The 18,307-nt window shown below is 42.7% G+C and overlaps 1 protein-coding gene across 2 annotated transcripts in view; it reads right to left on the bottom strand.

The window, feature by feature from the left end:
• Positions 1–15,831, bottom strand: part of gjc1 (gap junction protein gamma 1) — a 54,887-nt gene extending 39,056 nt beyond the window's left edge. Inside the window, exons 1-2 of one of the 2 annotated variants that reach the window (XM_058652996.1) lie at positions 15,382–15,831; positions 12,766–12,796 (exon numbers count right to left, since the gene is read on the bottom strand). The gene's annotated coding sequence lies outside the window, so the exon portion shown is untranslated. The remainder of the gene's footprint in view (positions 1–12,765; positions 12,797–15,381) is intronic. The other variant, XM_058652994.1, reaches the window with a different exon arrangement.
• Between the last annotated feature and the right edge of the window lie 2,476 nt (positions 15,832–18,307).

Below are 18,307 nucleotides of genomic sequence, written 5' to 3'. Positions count from 1 at the left end.
TCAACTCAACTCATCCATTATTACAAGTCAGCACATGTCGCCACATATCCAACCTCCACACATGCATCCAATCTGAATCAAATCAATCAAAAACCAATATTTTGCCAATATTTTAGGTTATCCAACAACAAAAGCATACAAAATGTATTCCATGCATTAACCCTGGCCCTGTTTCCTCTGACAAATCATTCATAATTATTTCTGTCCATGTCAGTGACGTGAATGGCGAGGGACAAGGATTTCTCCAGCTACTATACTTGAATATGTGGGTGATCAGTCAGTCTATGTAAAGCATTCTTCAGCCACCATCTGACAGCACCACGGACACCATCACTCTGCCGTCAGGGCGCTTGTGTTAAAGCAGAAACAAGAGCCGAAGAGGCCAAGGTTGTTCAAACGACGAAACTGTGAAACAGAGTTCAGGCTAAATTCACCACTGTCTCTCGACACGCTTGTCGCAGCAGATGACATCTTAATAGATGAGGGTGAAGAGATAAAGTGGTAACAGTGGGTGGCAGTCGCTCTATTTTTATGTCTTCTTAGGTTCCATTTGTAACAGCGGAATTTTGTGTTGAGGCTGAAGCTCGCACTGGAGAATGCTGTGAAAGCGAAATGTAATTATACTATTCCACACGAGTATCACCTTTGACAAGCAGTATTAATGTGTACTTTATGATAATAATCTTAATATCTCCAAAGTGCATCCATCTGGAGAAATGTTGCCAATACACGGAGCCTTTAACTCTGGTTTCACTTTAACCACATTATTTATTCACTATTTAAGTAAACATTATTCAGTGTATGGCTGTCTTTACATTCTGTGAATATCTATGTGTAATCCAGTTGTGATAAGAAATGTATCATTGTATACCTATAGATTATGTTAAGGCAATTTACTATGGTTTGTATTATCTCAAGGTCCTGAGTATACTTATATACTATACTAGTAGTATATACTTATACTAAATATTCCTTTTTGAAGATAAGAAATGTCAGGAGGCTGATCCTGGAAACCTGGTTTGCATACTGAGTGATTAGGTCTACATAACAAACGCTTCGATTAAGGCTGCAGTAGGCGATGTATATTTAAATTGTCAGTGATCATAGTGCTGCAAAAACCTTTCAGCGTTTGTAAATAAATGAATCTGAGAGAGAGGCGTGTACTTCTCAACCTCCTCTGGACTCAAACATTCTAAACGTTCTCTTGTCATCGTCACGTCCGTCAGCGTTGCCTTACAGACGCATGAGGTAATCTGGGTTGACAAGGGTGAGGCGACACCAGGGGTGATGTGAGGGAACAGCTGGGATACGCCGCTCTCAGGTGGAGAAGTTTCGTTCAGACAAACAGCAAAAATAAGGTTGTTTTTTTTCATTACTTTAACATGTTTCCAACACTTCCTGGGTCATCTGTTCTACTTATTTTTGCTGTCTGACTGAACGAAAGTTAACATTTTTGAACTGGGTTATAGACACTCACAAAAACTTGGCCCGTGATAGAAGTTATGGACCAATCACAGCTCAGTTCAGTGAGAGCGGGCGTTCCTCTAAACAGGCGTGTGTACACAATCCTATGCTGCAAAGCAACCTAAAAACAGAAGGACAATTTAGATTCTCTAGATTTAGATTATTGGCTAAAGATTTAAAAACTGAGCGTGTCAAAACTGGAAAGGTTACTTCAGGTCATCTGTTCCGAGCCTCATTTCCAAAACATGAATGTTTAACCACTTGGAAATGAGACTCCGCCATGAACTACTTTCCTAGAGAGCCGTCCGACCCAAGCTTTAAGACGTGGTGTCACTGAAGATTTCCTCCGTATTAGACCAAAACTAAGACGTTGACTTAATCCTAACCAAACAGATTAAATTATAAAAGCATGTACATTCGGTGACATGTCAGTCATAAATGTGCTGCTGTGGTACAGATCCCCTTTGTACTGGGGTTGAAGAAAGAAATGAATGATGGCTGATTTAGACCGTATTGTACTCACTGTCTCTGTCACAGTTTACAGGGAGACGCCTAAATAAAGCTGTCATTATTAATGTCCCAGGTAACAGCCTTCTTTTTCCCACCGCCGTTAAAACATCTTTCGCTCACTCACGCAGGTCTCAGTCCATGACTGACACCAATGCGTTCACGCTGTATGTATACAGTATGTCTTTGCACTGGCGGTTTTCTTCAGTGCTTCTATTTCAAAGCGCGAGATGATAAGGAGCGCAGTCAATGCAAAGCTGCCAGCGTGAAGAACTCAGACTCACACTCGCAGCCAAATTCCGCAGATGGCGAGTGAATGTAAACGGAACTGAGCAATCAAATTTCCTACAAAGCCCCTAAAGGATGTCGAAAATTGGGAGGGAAAGAAAGGACTGAAAAGGCCTGGGAGTGCTGGGAGAGCGGAGAGGGGAAACATGCTGAATGACTGCAGAACAGTCAAAAAACAAACCCTGTTGCAGCAATATGTTCTCGCCTACGGTCACACTCCTTCGCCAGTGCAACTTTGAATCATCCGATCATGCTTGTCATGTCAGCTGAGAGGTCTAGTTGTGCACGAAATTGGATTTTGCAGAACGTTGTCATCAATACGGCCCGTTCACCGATGAGAAGACAAGCAAAACAAAGACAACGGGGGGAGTAAATAATATAAAGGAACACATTTAAATTAGCACAAGAGCCCGTGAGGACATCCATGCATTTTTCTGCTGAGTGTTTAACTATTTGAATCCAGATAAATACTGTAAATATTGCCATAGACTAAGATTCTTATGAATAAGGGTTTGCCTGAATGTCTGAGCTGTAGAGTATGTTCTCCATAAACCTGCTGCTGCTGGAGGGAAAAGCCTCAGGGCTGCCTCAGGCACACAGTGTATATACAGCAACCTAATGAAGCCTCCTTCATCACATTAGGACACACACACACACACACACACACACACACACACACACACACACACACACACAGTGCCACACACACTTTCATTTACATTAAGCAAAAGCCTCCTTTGTTTGGGACTATGTGTGGCATCTGTTCTAAGAGGAGATAAAGTAAACAGCAGAATAAAGACGGAAAAATCATCTCAGTGTCATAGATTATAGAGTCCATGTAATCCACAACAGTCTTATCTCACTGCTAACTGATATGTCTGTTTGTTTTCAGCCGGTCAGAAGAACACAGCCCCATCCTGCTGTTGATCCACATTAGATGTATTAACCTTGCTTTAAAATGTGGCGTGCATTCACACAATGCCGACTCGCTCTCTCTGTGTCTCTCTGTGTCTCTCTGTGTTTCTCTGTGTTTCTCTGTGTTCAGATCTGGCGTTGCCCGGGCTGCTCACAGGGTGTGATTTGTTTCATGTCAGGACGAATGAAGGCAACATCCACACCGAGCTGGTAAAGCGAGGAGACTGCAAACAGGTCGCGGTGTATGAGTGAAAACACAGAGGAGAGCTCATGAAAATGTTTCAGAATATGAATACGATTGCTCAAAAAGCCTGTTTGATGGGACACCTCTGTGCTGCTGCTGTATAAACACTAACGCTCCCTCAGTCAGCTCTGATGTCACATCATTTGTGCTCAAAAAGACCAAAACAGAGGCAGAATAATAACATCAACAACAACAAAAATCACTCCCAGGGTCGATTACCGAACTCATGAGCGATTGGTCTTCAAAGTTCAAAATTCAAGGTCAATTTTGCCTCATGAATGTATTATTATTATTATTATTATTTTTTTATTTTATTTATTTTAAGGAAACCTGGCAAAAAATAAGTGGCATACACGACGATGTAGTATGGACCAGATGGTCACAGAGGCACAGAGCACAGAGCGCTGTCTGGGCATGCTGCCTGTCATGATGTGTGGTGTTTTTGTTGATTTTGTTGCATGATTTAATGAGTTAATTACTGTAGCTTCTTGGTCAGAAGGAAATTTTAATTTATTTTGCTGTACGAGGAGTGAATCCCACGAGGCTTATGTGTTTTTCACCACAGTAGCTACCGACACACAGTCTATTTCTCTAAATTAAACTCTGTTTTGCTTTTGTCTTTTCTTATTAATCGGCTTTAATAGACGACAATAATTAAATATATTCATGCATTTAGGTAATATACTACTATTCTTATCTCATTATAATTTACTGTCATGAACACTATACATACTGTATACTATGTTCACATAGCTCACATGATCACTGCATCCCTCACTCATGTCCTGGTCACATGACATCTCTTTAAGCCTGAACTTAATTAACCCTTTACGTGATATTTAGACATTTTAGACTGTGTCAGATTTTAGGTTGTATAATTATTCAATTAATTGACTATTGACTGCCAAATTATCGTCAACTATTTTGATAATCTATGAATCGTAAAACAAGCTTTCTGATGACTTCTGGTATCTTTGCTCCTTATAAGAGAAAGAAATCTGAAAAACTGATTCATCTTAAATTGTGGACACAACAAGACATCATGTCGACGTCTGGGAAAACACCAATTAACACTTTCCGATAATTTCTGACATTCTAATGGACCAAACACTCCATGAATCGACAAAGTAATCAACACATTAATCAATGATGAAAATAATCAGCTTTTATCCAATCTAGTGATTTTGCCCAGTATCACACCTCCTGAATAAGAAAAAAAGAAAAAAAAATATATGTATATATACATATACATATACGTATATATGTGTGTGTACTAAAAGGAACAAATGCCTCAGTTTAGTGTTTGAGACATGTTTGCTGACTCCATGGGGACGCACACGTGTAGCTGGAGCTGAAAGGTTGCATCCTTCCAAACAAGCTGGAGGCAGGAGTGATGATGAGATCCAGAAACATTCACACTGTGCCAGCAGACAAAGCTGCTGCTGCTGCTGCTGCTGCTCTGCCCTCCAGGCCGGACATACAAGTCGTTATCGTGCTCGGAAGAAACACGATCTTCTTCATCTGCGTTAATCTTTATGTAAACGGTCTGTCTTCGGGCTTCTTTAACTCCTAACAGCATTTACAGGAGTCCCGTGCCACAGAGGCACGAACCAAAAACAAACAGTAAAAAAGAAAAATCAGACGGAGCAAAGAGCTATATTTAAAGTTAGGCCTAAAGTGATTCTGCCGAGTGAAGCCCAACCCCCATCCCCTCTTTATTCTTCTTTCTCTGTTTTAAATACAGAGTCTCAAAGTGTTAGCCTGTACTGCTATCAGCACATTCACACGACAGAAGCATGATGAGAGCATCTGTGCTCGCCTGTGGGCTTCTTCCTACCCATCACACCATGGTGGGCCACGGCTCAGATAATCCTGAAGGCCTCGTGGCCATGGAAACCCACCCGTGTATGAATGTTACTTTGTTTAAACATGACTCCAGGAGAAGAGACAGAGAGGACAGGACAGGAGAGGACAGGAGAGGACAGGACAGGAGCGTCCTGGGAGACACATCATGTGTAGGTGATGTAACAGGAAGGAATAGAAAGAGAAATGCGAAAGATGCTTTGGTTTATGTGGACACATTAAAACGGAGGCAGGAGGAAACAGACCGGTTGTGTGTACAGGACGCTCCTCGGTCTATTACTAACAAAACGTTTGTGTCTTTGCAGTGGAATCACGACAATAGTGACCAGAAGGTTATCATCGTCCACGTAAAACCCTGCAAAATGACATGTACGGTATATTATCTATATTATACTTTTTATTATTAAGATATGATACTGAAATATGATACAAATATTCACACGACTGCAAGGCTAAAAAAAAAGTCATTGATCTCATTATTATTATGGGCATTTGCGGGTTTTTGTGTTTTAGATTCAACTCAATCCAGACTCGGCCCGCGACGTAATCTCAAAAACCCACTTTAGTGAGGTTTTCACGAGGCAGTTAAAAAGTTTAAAAGCACGAGGTTTTCCAGAGTCAGTGTAAACACGGAGAACGACCCCCGGAGCATCTCGGTGTCTGGAGGAACATGTTGTATATGCAACAGCAGCTAAAAATAGTCCTAACTCGCCTCTCTGTAGCTTTTCATAAACTTGTGACGTCTTGTAGGGAATCATTCTGTGAGACGCTGATTCATGCGAGAACGAGATGCAAAACACAGAAAACATCCGAGGAAGAGACTGAGACTGAGCGGCCGGGGGGTTCTCAACACGTGAGGGGAATCTGAATTGACTTGGCTGCAAATTCAAATCACTGTTTGTTCTCCTGTGTATTATTATGAGCTAAGTAGCGACCGTCCGCTGCTGGTTTACTGGAGACCTTTGTTACTTACGCCCCCTAGACTTTGGAACTCTGGAACACTGGATATATTTATGAAGGAAGACTTACAACTTTATCTTTCTACTCCAGCTTTACTCTGTATTTTTACTGCATCTTTTGTTTCATTTCAAAGGGTTTTTACTTTTTGACGTTATACTTCTCCTTTTCATTCCACCCTGCATTGTGTTTTATTGTTGTATTAGCTTTTTAAATTGTGTTTTCCTTTCATTGCGAAGCACCTTGAGCTGCAATCCTTGTACAAACAAAATACATTTAAATAAGAAGCTGTGACAATGTGATGGAGGTCGTGAACCTTTCATGTAAGGTAAACAGGGGGAGGGAGGGTGAAGGCTCTCTAACGCTGACACAGCACTGATGAGATGGAAGTAATGTCTGCATTCGAGTATTGTTATGATGAATCATTACTACACGGGCAACAAAAATGTCTACATTTCGGACATGTCCTCAGTTGCTTCTGCTTTTCTCTGCACATTTCTTTTGGACCTCATGTGTGTGTGTGTGTTTGCCTCAGTGTGTTGTGAACTGTGCAGTGACACAGTGTCATCCTCGGCCAGTGAACCTGGCCGCTCTGCTCGGCTTCTGCGCTGACAGCGAGCGAGGGGGACTTCGCCCCGGCCGGACCGCCGCGGCTCGGCCAATCAGGCCCGAGCACTGGAGGCCGGCTCAGTGCATGCCTTGCACCTTGTGCACTGCTGTGACACAAGATCTCCTTGCGGATTCTAATATGTTCTCCACGGTGTCAGCAGCACTCTGCAAATCACTTGTGCGTGTGTGCAGCTCTGCAGATAATGAAGGTGACTTGTGTGCTTAATGAAATCTCTGCAAGCCTCCTTCACTGCGCCGACAGTGTCTCATGGCCAAGTGATTCAGGTCTGTGAGCGTTCCAACACTTCAAACTTTGCTGCGGGTCTATGAACCTGCATATCGAGCCTGGAGACTCTTTTAACGCAAAACAGATCCAAACTTAAGCCTCTTTCTAAGCAGAATTAGTGGGTGTTAAGTTCCAGTTGGTCACACGATCCTCAAAACAATGCTGTTTTGGCAGCAAACATACAGTATGTGCTGCATGTGGCAGCTGTATATAAGTGGAGCTGGTGGAAAAGTGTTGTTCCACCGGGAAACCAAACAGGACAAGCAAACGGGAGAAGAGAAGAGAAGAGAGAGCGGGGGTGAATCACTGGAAGGGTATCTACTCTTCATATCAGGTACAGAATCAACGTGTACTAGCTCTAATATCACACTATTGCTATTATTGCAATAGAGTAAAGAGGGAAATTTATTTCACCAAGTGGAACAGTTCGGTACATATTTTTTTTGCGTTTCCATTAGGAGTAGTACCAAAATAACTGACCCAAACTATTCCATGTTTCTGTACATTTCTTGGGGGACCAGAGTAATGGTACTGGTACTAGACCCACGACCGTCAGCTCAGAAAAGTGTCACTCCCTTGCTTCAGTCTCTTCTCATACAAAGCTTGACGTCTTGTTGAGACAAACAGCCACAAACCAAACGCTCCTGGATGTCCCCTGTCGTTGTCTGTTGTGTCGCGTTCGATATCACTGTTCATTGTTGGTGCACCCGGTACAACGTCACGCTACTTATCTCACTGACATGGCCATCGGGCACAGTGAAACACCGCGCCCCTAACAAGTAAACCAAGAAAATAAAAGAATAAATACATTCTAGTCGTTTGAACTGAGAGCGAATGCTGAATAAACTCATTCCCACTGGTAAAAGACACGTTTAAACCTGGGAATAAACAGTTTTTTGGCCAGTGGGAGTGGGCTACAACGTGCATGAAGCAGAGCAACTATATCACGGAACACCTTGCTTTCCATTCAGGCTCCCATGTTCACAGATTAGAGCAGCCACACCGCTCATAAGCTTCATATTCAAGTATAAAAACATACTCAAAAGTATATTATATTATATTCATATATTTTTTGGGGGGTTTTTTTAAAGAAAAAGTTGAACCCTGTGTTAAACATGGCAGCTGTTCTGCAGCAGGTGCACGACAGAGCGCAGTGAGAGATGCAGCAGATCAGCGGAGCAGACGACGCGTGCCGCACAAACACCCCTCAGGATGCTGGGAAAAAAATCTGTGAAAACCTGTTTCAATCTTCACGATTTTAAAACTCTCCTCTGACACCTCTGACTAATAAAGATTTGTTGGAGTGAGCGGAAATGACAACGGGAATACATTTACAAGATGAGAAAAAGGGGCAGCTCTGCTCTGAAGAGAAGCAGCCCTTTGTACAAAGTAGATCCAATATTCCAAGATGGATTGAAGCATCGGAGCCAGTATTGAGTTAAATTAGTTTAAGGTTAGTCGGTTAGTTATGCTGCATGGACGTTATTCCCTGGATTATGTTCATTGCCACCTGGAATATGTATCTGGCAACACTGCGCAATGGCATGTGTGTGTGTGTGCAATCCATCAATACAGTAGTGGTAAATAAATGTATGATACACAGAGGATGGAGGATGGAGAATGGCAGGTCTACAAATCAAAAGACAGCGACACCACACGGGCCTGAGATCAGCATGTGGTTCGGTTCAAGCCGCCAACAGAATATTGATGATAACAAACAAACACAAGGCAAGTTTAATCTAGGGATCTTGCTGAATGTGCTAAAAGCGAGAAAAGGCTCATAACAAAGGAAAGACATATTAAACACACTGTTTTGCTGATCTGGGACTTAGCAAGCACGTTAATTAAAGAACATCTCATCATTATGCTAATGAAATGCGACATTATGTCGTCTGCGAAATGTTTGTTGCTGTGGTTTGTAAACGTCGGAGACAGAGAAAGCTCCATCAGGATGTAACGACGTACTTTAACCTCAACCACAATTCAAATCTGAGCCCTGAACTTAACCAGGTCCTCAGAAATGACGTTGGACATTGTGTCTGAAGTCTAAACTTCAAAACAAAAACAAAGTCACGATAAAGAGGCACAAACATTTTTTCCACAGTCAAAAAAAATTCCGTTCTTCAGCTGCGTCGGTGATAAATGGATCTCGACGATAAGAAACAGGAGACTTAAAGCTTTCAAACAATGTATAATTCATCAATGTTGTGTGAAGACTTCAAACTAAAACACAGCGAGGCTCGAGCGTCTCTCATGCCGGACTGTGTATTTTAAAATGTTTCACACACTTAAGAACGACTTATTCTTGATATATGGTTCCTTCACAGACGAGATACTTGAGCGCTGCACGTGTTCAAGAGGCGATTCATATGATTTTCAGCCTCACGACTGGTCCGCGCCCAAAACAAGGAGTGATCACGTGACCTGACTCTAAAGTGAAGAATACATAGACGGACATGGAGAGAAGAGGACAGGTTGTGTCATTGGACGGTGGCGGTGAATGAAACGCATCTCTGGGCCTGTCACGTTGTGGCTCCTCCCCCCCCCTTCGGTAACCTGAGGGAAGTGGCATAAGACCTGTCACCCTGAATCACGGCCTGCGCTGCAGCGGGCGCAGCTCGTATGTAAATGTGTCAGCGTGCAGATTCATGAGTCCAACATATCACTTTGAATATGCATGTTCAACAGTCAGACTGCAGGGGAAACAGCTTGTGTGTGTGTGTGTGTGTGTGTGTCGGAGCTGATCCCGGTAGGTTATAGTGACATTCCCGGTGGGAAGGAGCCTTCACGACTGTTTTCATTTGTTCCACTGACCAGATCTCTTCACGAGAAGAGGCTCGGGGAACGCGACATCACATTCCATCCACATGGTGAAGAAGCGGTGAGCTTCTCCCTCTTCCCTGAGGATTGACTGCCTCTCTCTCTGTTTCAAATCACTGGGAATCATTCATACGTTTACTTTTGTTTCACTTTTCTGATCTATTGTCGTCCTTCCTCGTGCAATACGATAATTCGACACGCCAGGGCAAATATAGATATTTTAATTAAATAACAAATTAAAGCACTCTAAAACTGGGCGTCACTACTTCATGTCTCCTCGCGGTGGCGCTGCTCAAACAAATGAGGGAAACTTTGGGCTTAAGTTACATCCCAGAAGAAGCGGGAGTTTACAGCGGGATAGTGGTGGAGAAAAGCTACGTTAAGAGATGTTCCATCCACGTTCAATATACAGACTTTATGCACTTTGTTCTCTATGTTGTGAATAAACAGAGAAATCCTGCACTTTTATTAACTTTTCACGCAAAGAATCATATCTGTATCGCGATATTATTGGTATCGTGTATCACATCGTGATTTCCACCCCCTAATCGTTAGTTATATCTGATGAGAGTTGTGAAGTTCTGGGTAAAAGCTGATAACATTGTTAAAAATGACAATTTGGCTGATACTGATGGTCATTTATGGCCGAGACGCAAAGAAATCTTCAAAATAAAAGAAGGACAGAAGTACTTAAAAGTCTTTCAGCCCTTCACACTGTTATAATACCTTTGAGAATTCGCACATTTATTACAGGATTCGTAAAAACTACATTTGATCACAAAAATATCCATTTTAGAGGCTAATGACAGTCAATAAACCCGTGTATCCCTAATTATATGCATGCATGTTATAATTAAAGCCCTACTGATCATTTACTGTGTGTACAAAAAGGTAAAAAAAAAGTACAAACTGCAAGAAAATATGTGTACAAAAAACGTGTTCTGTTAATAATAACTACTGTATCAACACTTCTAAAGGGCCAGAATCTCATGAAACAGAAAAAAACAGCACATTCTTGCGCGTAAGAAGCTGAAAGAGGCAAATGTGTCGCTAAAACGATGAAGTGCAGCTGATTCATTTCCCGGTGACAGTCAATCAATTATAGATAATTAGAGCAGTGGACTTTAATGGGCACTGACTGAGTTACAAGCAAACATACGAGTAAATAAAACATTAAGTGACGCTGCAGTGCAGTTACTCTGGCACATGAATACACGTGTTGCAACGTGTCGGATCAATTTTAAATAATAATAATAATACATCTTATTTTTATAGCGCTTTTCTTAACACTCAAAGACGCTTTAAAATTTTGAATTTTCTTTAATTTCTCTTCAATTCTTTCCCCCAATTAATGACTCGGCGATGTGCCGTGGCGTCACGGCAACAACGCACAAGTGCAACAACATAGTGATTTTGCTCAACAAAAAGCTGATTCAGATGAGAATAGTCTGTAATTGCTCCAGAATTTGATTAGTTATCAATGATTTGTTGCAGCCGTGATGAATGAGATCTTCTAATGAAAAGTAAATGTAAAGTTCTCCCTTTAAATAAAGACACACACACACACACACACACACACACACACACTGTACACATATAAGGAACAAAATAAAAAAAATGGGATCATGTGTTTCATTCATTCATCATTCAAAGAGAGAACGTTCATTTGCACTGACTGACAGTTACAGTGCGGATGATTCATTTATGATAGAAGGGGGGAAAGTGTGCACTGAAGATAAAGTTGTTGGACGATCATTTCACATGAAAGATTAAATGAATCACAGATGTCACAATTAACAGACTCCTGAATCCATCACCAACTGTTTTGACAACAGTCAAAACAACAAGGAAATCAGGTTCTTAAATGTAAATACGTCTTACTCTACAGCTCTCAGTAAGTTTTAATAAATAATAAATGCACACACACACAGAGGCAGTTATCTGCCATTTAAATCACTCATATCACTCATTCAATCAGTCATTACGGAGAAAGCGAGGCACCTCCGATGCCGTTTACAGGAAGTGGCATCCGGAAAATGCAGAGTATGGTACACACGGTGTCAAGCAGAGGGAATCCAGACGAGTTGGCAGGAATAAAGACAGTGGCAGGATTAAGACTGGCAGCAGCGCTCTCACGTCTGCTCAACTAGATATAAACATAATACCTTAATGCGCTCGTGCTGCGAAAAGTCAGTAAAGGAGAAGCTTCCGTGGCAAAGTTTCAGAAAATACCGGCAAATTACTCAAATACAGGTTTTATCAAGTCAGGGTGTCATGACCAGAGCTGCAACTAACGATTCTTTTTATAACCGTTGAATCTGAGGATTACTTTTCACGTCGTTTGGCCCATAAAATGTCAGAAAACGTTAAAAAAGAATGTTGATCGGTGTTCGTCAAACCTGGAAATGACGATGCTCTCGAATGTCTTGTTTTGTCCACAAACCAAAATGATTGAGTTTTAATGATTTCTTTGTTATACGGAGAAATATTCCCATGAAAGAAATCTTCTTCTTAATCATGAAAAAAGCTTCAAAACGATTCATTGATTATCAAAATAGTTGACGATCAACTTAGTAAACGATTAACAATTGATTAATCGAGTAATTGTTTCAGCTCGCACGCACGCACGCACACACGCACACACACACACACACACACACACACACAAGCAATGAGAGATAGGGTGCCTTGCTCAGGGGCAAACCCAGCTGGTGACTCGTCCACAGATTTGAACCAACGACCCTGCGGTTACATGATGACATGTTCTGTGTGTGTGGTTTTTAAAAACAGTAGCTGAAAGTACAACATTTACCTTTTACTGTACTGGCTCCACATCACACATTCTGAGGGGGAAAAAACAGTAAGTGAATTACTCCAATTATTCAAAAATAATAAGTGTCTATAAAAGCACGGCATTGACTTCCACACACACGCCGCAGACACTTGACTTCTGATTTAAGTGCAAGCCAATTTACATGAAGCACAGTTTGGTGTCTTCAGCGTGAGATGATGAGAGTGAGGGAGCTTTAAAATGACAGCTTTAGTGTGACATTAAAATGTGAAAGCGTTTGTGTACTTTTGTGTTAACATGGAGATAAACAAAAAATATGAATAGCATGAGGCCCTTACTACAAAGACTATGGATTACGATCCACAAATAATTGTTCTAGCTTTAACCGCAAACTGGAAGAAAACAATAAAGAAAATCCACATTATAATGGAGCCATTAATCCACGTTTTCCCTGAGTCATTAAGAATTATATAGCAGAATAGAATTAATAATTTGTCATTAGTGAAAGGCAAAAAAACAGAAATCATGTTTTAATTAATTAGAGTTATCCGTACTTTAATATATTGGTTTCTCCTGCAGTACAATTTAAAGAATATTGTACTTTCTACTCCACTTCTCTATATCAAGATTGAATATTGAACATATTAAACTACACACACAGTATAAATTAAATAATATACTGCAGGTGGACTAATATTAAAGTGCTTCATAAAGTGCAGACTGGCAATAATTTAACTTTAAATGTTATTATTAGAGCCTCAGTGAAGGGCTGTGGAACATAGAATATTCTATATACTGCTTCCTGAATGTAACAGATCAGAATACTTGATAATCCACCTTTGACATTGAGCTCTCCTCTCGTGTCGCTTTTGTCCACTTGCCATTTATCGCCGCTTGTTCTTGGACAGACTCTCGTTAGATCGCTGCCAAAAGCAAAATGTCTTGTACACTGTGTATCCTCCTGAATATGTTACCCATCTCTGAGACTGCGCTCCGTTCACTTAATAAACATTCATGCACAATTTATCACTGCCAAGTCATGAGGTGGGAGGGTGGGCGGGGTTCTGGTGAACACTGGTGATGATACTACATCGGTCAAGAGATGAGGTTGTTTCCTACGCTGCCACACAGAATCTGCTCCTCATCTTTCTCCCAGTGCTGGGGAGCACAGAGGTCGACTACGCCTCCGCCTGTGCTGATACAAGTTGCCTCTCCAACCCACAGGGAGTGGGATAATGGTTCTGGTGGGACGCAGAAGGGTGTAAGGGTAGGGTGTGGGGGATGGGGTGCCCTGACAGAAACATTATTAATCACACACAGCTGCAGGAAATGTTGCCCATACCTTTACAGTATGCAAAAGCTGCTACAATCCCACTTGCTGGATGGAAATAAAGGAATGAAGGGCAAATGGAGGTAGATGTGCTTCTCCTGGCAGCTTCCCAGAGAAGTCCTTCTGAATACATATGTGGCATCTTTATGCTATGCTGGGAAGAAACCATCACTCACGCGCACGCACTATAAGACTCGATTGGCAACATCCCAAAATCCATCACAATGACTTCACATGTAGTGAGGGACAACTCATGACGGTGGCTCATATTTGACAAAAACGCTCCACACAGGAGCCAACGTGGCATTATTTCAAGGCTCAATGAAAGGGTGTCTCATCAAGGCGAATGACCCGGGTCACCTGCTCCAGAAAATGATGAGATTATCACTGGATTGGGGAACGTGGAAGAGGAAAAAAGGGCTTTTAGAGCCTGATCAAAGGCACCGGCACTGTTAGTGGATGAAGCAATCTTGCAGTTGTCACCGTTTGCAGTTGGTAAAAGACTTATTTGGCCTGAAATGGCAATATACTGATATATACTATTGCTTTATTTTACTGTGGCAGGTAGAATTTAATTAAAAGGGATTTCATCTGTAGGAACTACTGCTGCATTTTTCACCTTTCCTCATCCATAATTCAGCTCTATGTGGCCGCCAAAGCACCGTGGCCCATGGTTAAATTAAATTAATCTCAGGAGTTTACCAACAGAGTCATTAAGAGAGTGCGTGTGAAGGCTTCCAGCTAATTTGAACAGGCTCCTGCAGGATTTCACCAAAACACTGAGGAGAATCTGCAGCGCCCAGCGACACCATGTTCCTGCCGAAACCATTCCAGAACAAAAGATTGTGAGACACAGTGGTGCAAAATGATTTTTCAAGGCTAAATAAAAAATGTATTTGATTAAAAAAAAACACAAAAAAAACCACAAAAAAAACCCCAAGAAAAACTGATGGTGTGTGTGTGAATGTGGGCTCCTAATTAGCCGCTGGTGTCAGTCAAACACACCAGAACTCAGCTGGTTCCCAAAACCACGTTTGTGATGAATTGTGTGTGCGTGTGTGTGTGTATTTTCACAGATGTGTATCTTTTCTTGCTCACACACTTGACTACATGTTTACTACAATGACATGACTGTCTTACACAGAAATAAAGCACGGGTATGCAACCGTTGTTGGTGCGTTATGGTGCCAAATGGTGCGTCTGTGACCCAACACATTCATTCACTCCCAGTGGCTGAGGAATTCACCACATCATGAGCCAATATGGACGTAAATGACAGCATTAGACATAAACGGGAGCATCCTTACCGCTATGCGAGCCTGTGAAGATGCTTTAAGACGTAAGATGATCCTGTTTGGAGGAAGGGAGAGGTCGTTTTGGACTTGGCCAGGTCCAAACTTGAATCCCACCGTTGGTTGCGTTCCACTTCTTCCTTCGCAGGGTGTTTGACTGATGCGCTTGTGTTGCGTCTCAAAGCATCACTGCGAGATACGAGAGGAGCAATTCTTTGTCCATGTGTGTGTGTGTGTGTGCGGCCGAGGAACGTCGATTAAATTATGTGGTCTGCTGCGTAAAACCGGTGCCAAAATTCCCGCGGGCCCATTCCGTTACAGCGACGCGAGACAATGGTTCGGTCATTGTGGCACGGACTGACTGAGGCTCCACGGCTGCCACGGGAACACATGCATCCGCTGGTTACAACCAAATCTCGAGAGCTGGTTTATTCTCTCTCGGCGCGCGTGCGTGTGCGTGCGTGTGTGTGTGTGTGTAACGGCCCCTGGGATGTGGTGAGGAGTGACCGCCGCTCACATGTGCCGCCACTTGGCTCCGGTTTCTGTCGTCCAGGAGGAGGAGGAGTGGACAGTGGAGTTCTGTGGATCTGTTGATCTCTGGAGGTCCACAAACACCACGCTGCCGCTGCGCCTTCGCCTCGTATTTAACAAGGGGCGTGTTTTTGTTTTTTTCCTTCTCCCCCTCTCCTCTAAATGTGCCACAGCCACGCACAGCCTGACTGACACGCGCGGGTGTCGCTGAGTGACATCTGGGTTTCCTGGATGAAAAAAGCTAAAGCTTGGCGAACCCGTCTTTGTCGGGAGCAGCGGAGCAGGATGTTGCGCGTACGCGTCTTTGACAGTGCGCGCACCCGACAGGTTTTACACACACACACACACGCCGGGTCTATACTGTATATGTGTATATATAATATGCATGTATACGTACAAGGGCAGTTTTTCCATTAGACAAAAAAACCAAAGCATCTATCTATCTATCTATCTATCTATCTATCTATCTATCTATCTATCCATCTATCGCCTCCGTTTGTCTTTGTATGCAAAGCATTTAACTATCCATCCATCATCAGTTAATCCACCAACCCATAATCCATCTATGGACCTTATTGGTATTCCAGAAGAAGGCTCCTGCATCTGTGTTGTTGGCTTCGAATAATGGGATGGTTAAATAGTCTTTAACTGCTATACATTTACATTATAATTCTTATTTTATAATAAATATTTAATTTTTAGAATCTTGGGATATTTACAATATGGTACACACACTGTGGACAGCAACTTTTAAAGATAATACATGCTGTATTCAAAACGTCGTGTGCAGTAAAAACAGATAAGAATTTAAAATTAAAGAAATACATCAAATATAGAAAAAAGTGTAAATAGAGAGGTCTTTTCTGAGCGCGGGATCAGCTCCAGTCCGGTTTGGTTTGTTGTGTTGTGGCCCATGAAGGACGTATCATCAGAGTTCAGCCTGTTGGCTGGAAACTGCAGTGACACAATTTAGTGACCTGTGACAAAAATGACAGATTTCACTTCACGGTCACAAACCATATTCTAGAGGAGACGACCGGAGCAGCCTCGCTCGTGCTCAGTGGAAATGATCTGAACTAACCCAAGGTGTTTCAGCAGCGTTACAGCCGCTCACTGCGAGTCTGCTCTCAGTGTGCGTTTGTGGACGGCCTCGAGCACAGGAAAACGTGTGCCTCATTTGGCAAATTGAAGTTGCTTTGCGTTTCCCAGCCCGACTGCTCTAAAAAAAAGAAAAAAGGAAAGAGTGAGAGATGAACGGTGGTTGCCCTCCTCTAACTCTGCAGCCCCCTCAGCACAGTGTCTGTCAGCCGGGGATGGATTGACCTCTGGATCCTGCAATTCATTGTCACCGGAGTGTGACTCAGTACTGTGGGTCCTTTAGGGTGCAGGAGTCACACAGTGATGTGGTTGTTGGTGTGTGTGTGTGTGTGTGTGTGTGTGTGTCTGCTCACACAGCTTTGACCTTGCCAGTTGTCTAACCAGTGGTGACCTGCTGGGCAGTGATGGAGCCCTCGTGTGTTCCTGCAGGACAGGCTCCTCATGAAGGAGACGTCGGAAAACATAAACCTGATGAAGAGGGGGGGGGGAAGGTTGGGAAATATGTGCACATTTGAAGCTCTTGGTTCTTGGTCATATTGAATGGAACAATAATAGCAACACTGGTTATTCAGTGTATTATATGAATGGAATAATGTCCCTCTCATACAGAATGAAACGCTCTTTTGGTCATTTATAAACGGTAGTTTCCCTTCTCTTGTCGTCAGTGTCACGTCTCTTGCCTGTGGCTGGAGGCCGACTCAGCTTTTATCCTCACCATCTTGCCCGCTCTATTAATATTGTGTCCTCATGCTGCTGTAAAATGGAAGATATTAGTCATTAGAGGAAAAAAAGATTACGAGATGATCAGCGTTACGGACACTGCAAACAAAATACAAGGAAATGGCTGCAACTCAGGCGATGTTAGCTGAGCCAGACCCAGAAACGTGGTCACATGCTTCCCCAAACCACCTCCGGATCCCTCAGAAAATCTCCATGTCTGCAGCTGCTTTGGGCCAAATCTTCAAGATTTTAACAAGGGCCAGGTGTGATTGAGTCAGACACGAAAGATGCATAGAGACAGGACAAATGAAGGTAAGGTGAGAGCAGGGGACAGATTTATCGTGGTGAAATGTGACTGATGAGGTGAGTTGAGAGCAGATGGAGCCGGGCCTGACTTGCAGGAGGACGTTGCCACTAATCGTCCCCTATACTAGCCAGAGTCTCGCTCCCGTCTATATTTAGCACAAGGACCACAGATTGTATTGAGTGCTCCAGGGCTAGACTGTGTTCATACGGGCAAGAACTGCTGCCATCCGTCTCCCTGACCCGGGGACAGGCACGATCCCGGCTCACGCCAGCAACAGAGAGGACT

Source organism: Solea solea, chromosome 16 (assembly GCF_958295425.1).
Source record: "Solea solea chromosome 16, fSolSol10.1, whole genome shotgun sequence".
Classification (NCBI taxonomy): domain Eukaryota; kingdom Metazoa; phylum Chordata; class Actinopteri; order Pleuronectiformes; family Soleidae; genus Solea; species Solea solea.
The sequence above is the reverse complement of the archived record's forward strand: the minus strand, read 5'-3'. Positions and strand labels throughout refer to the sequence as shown.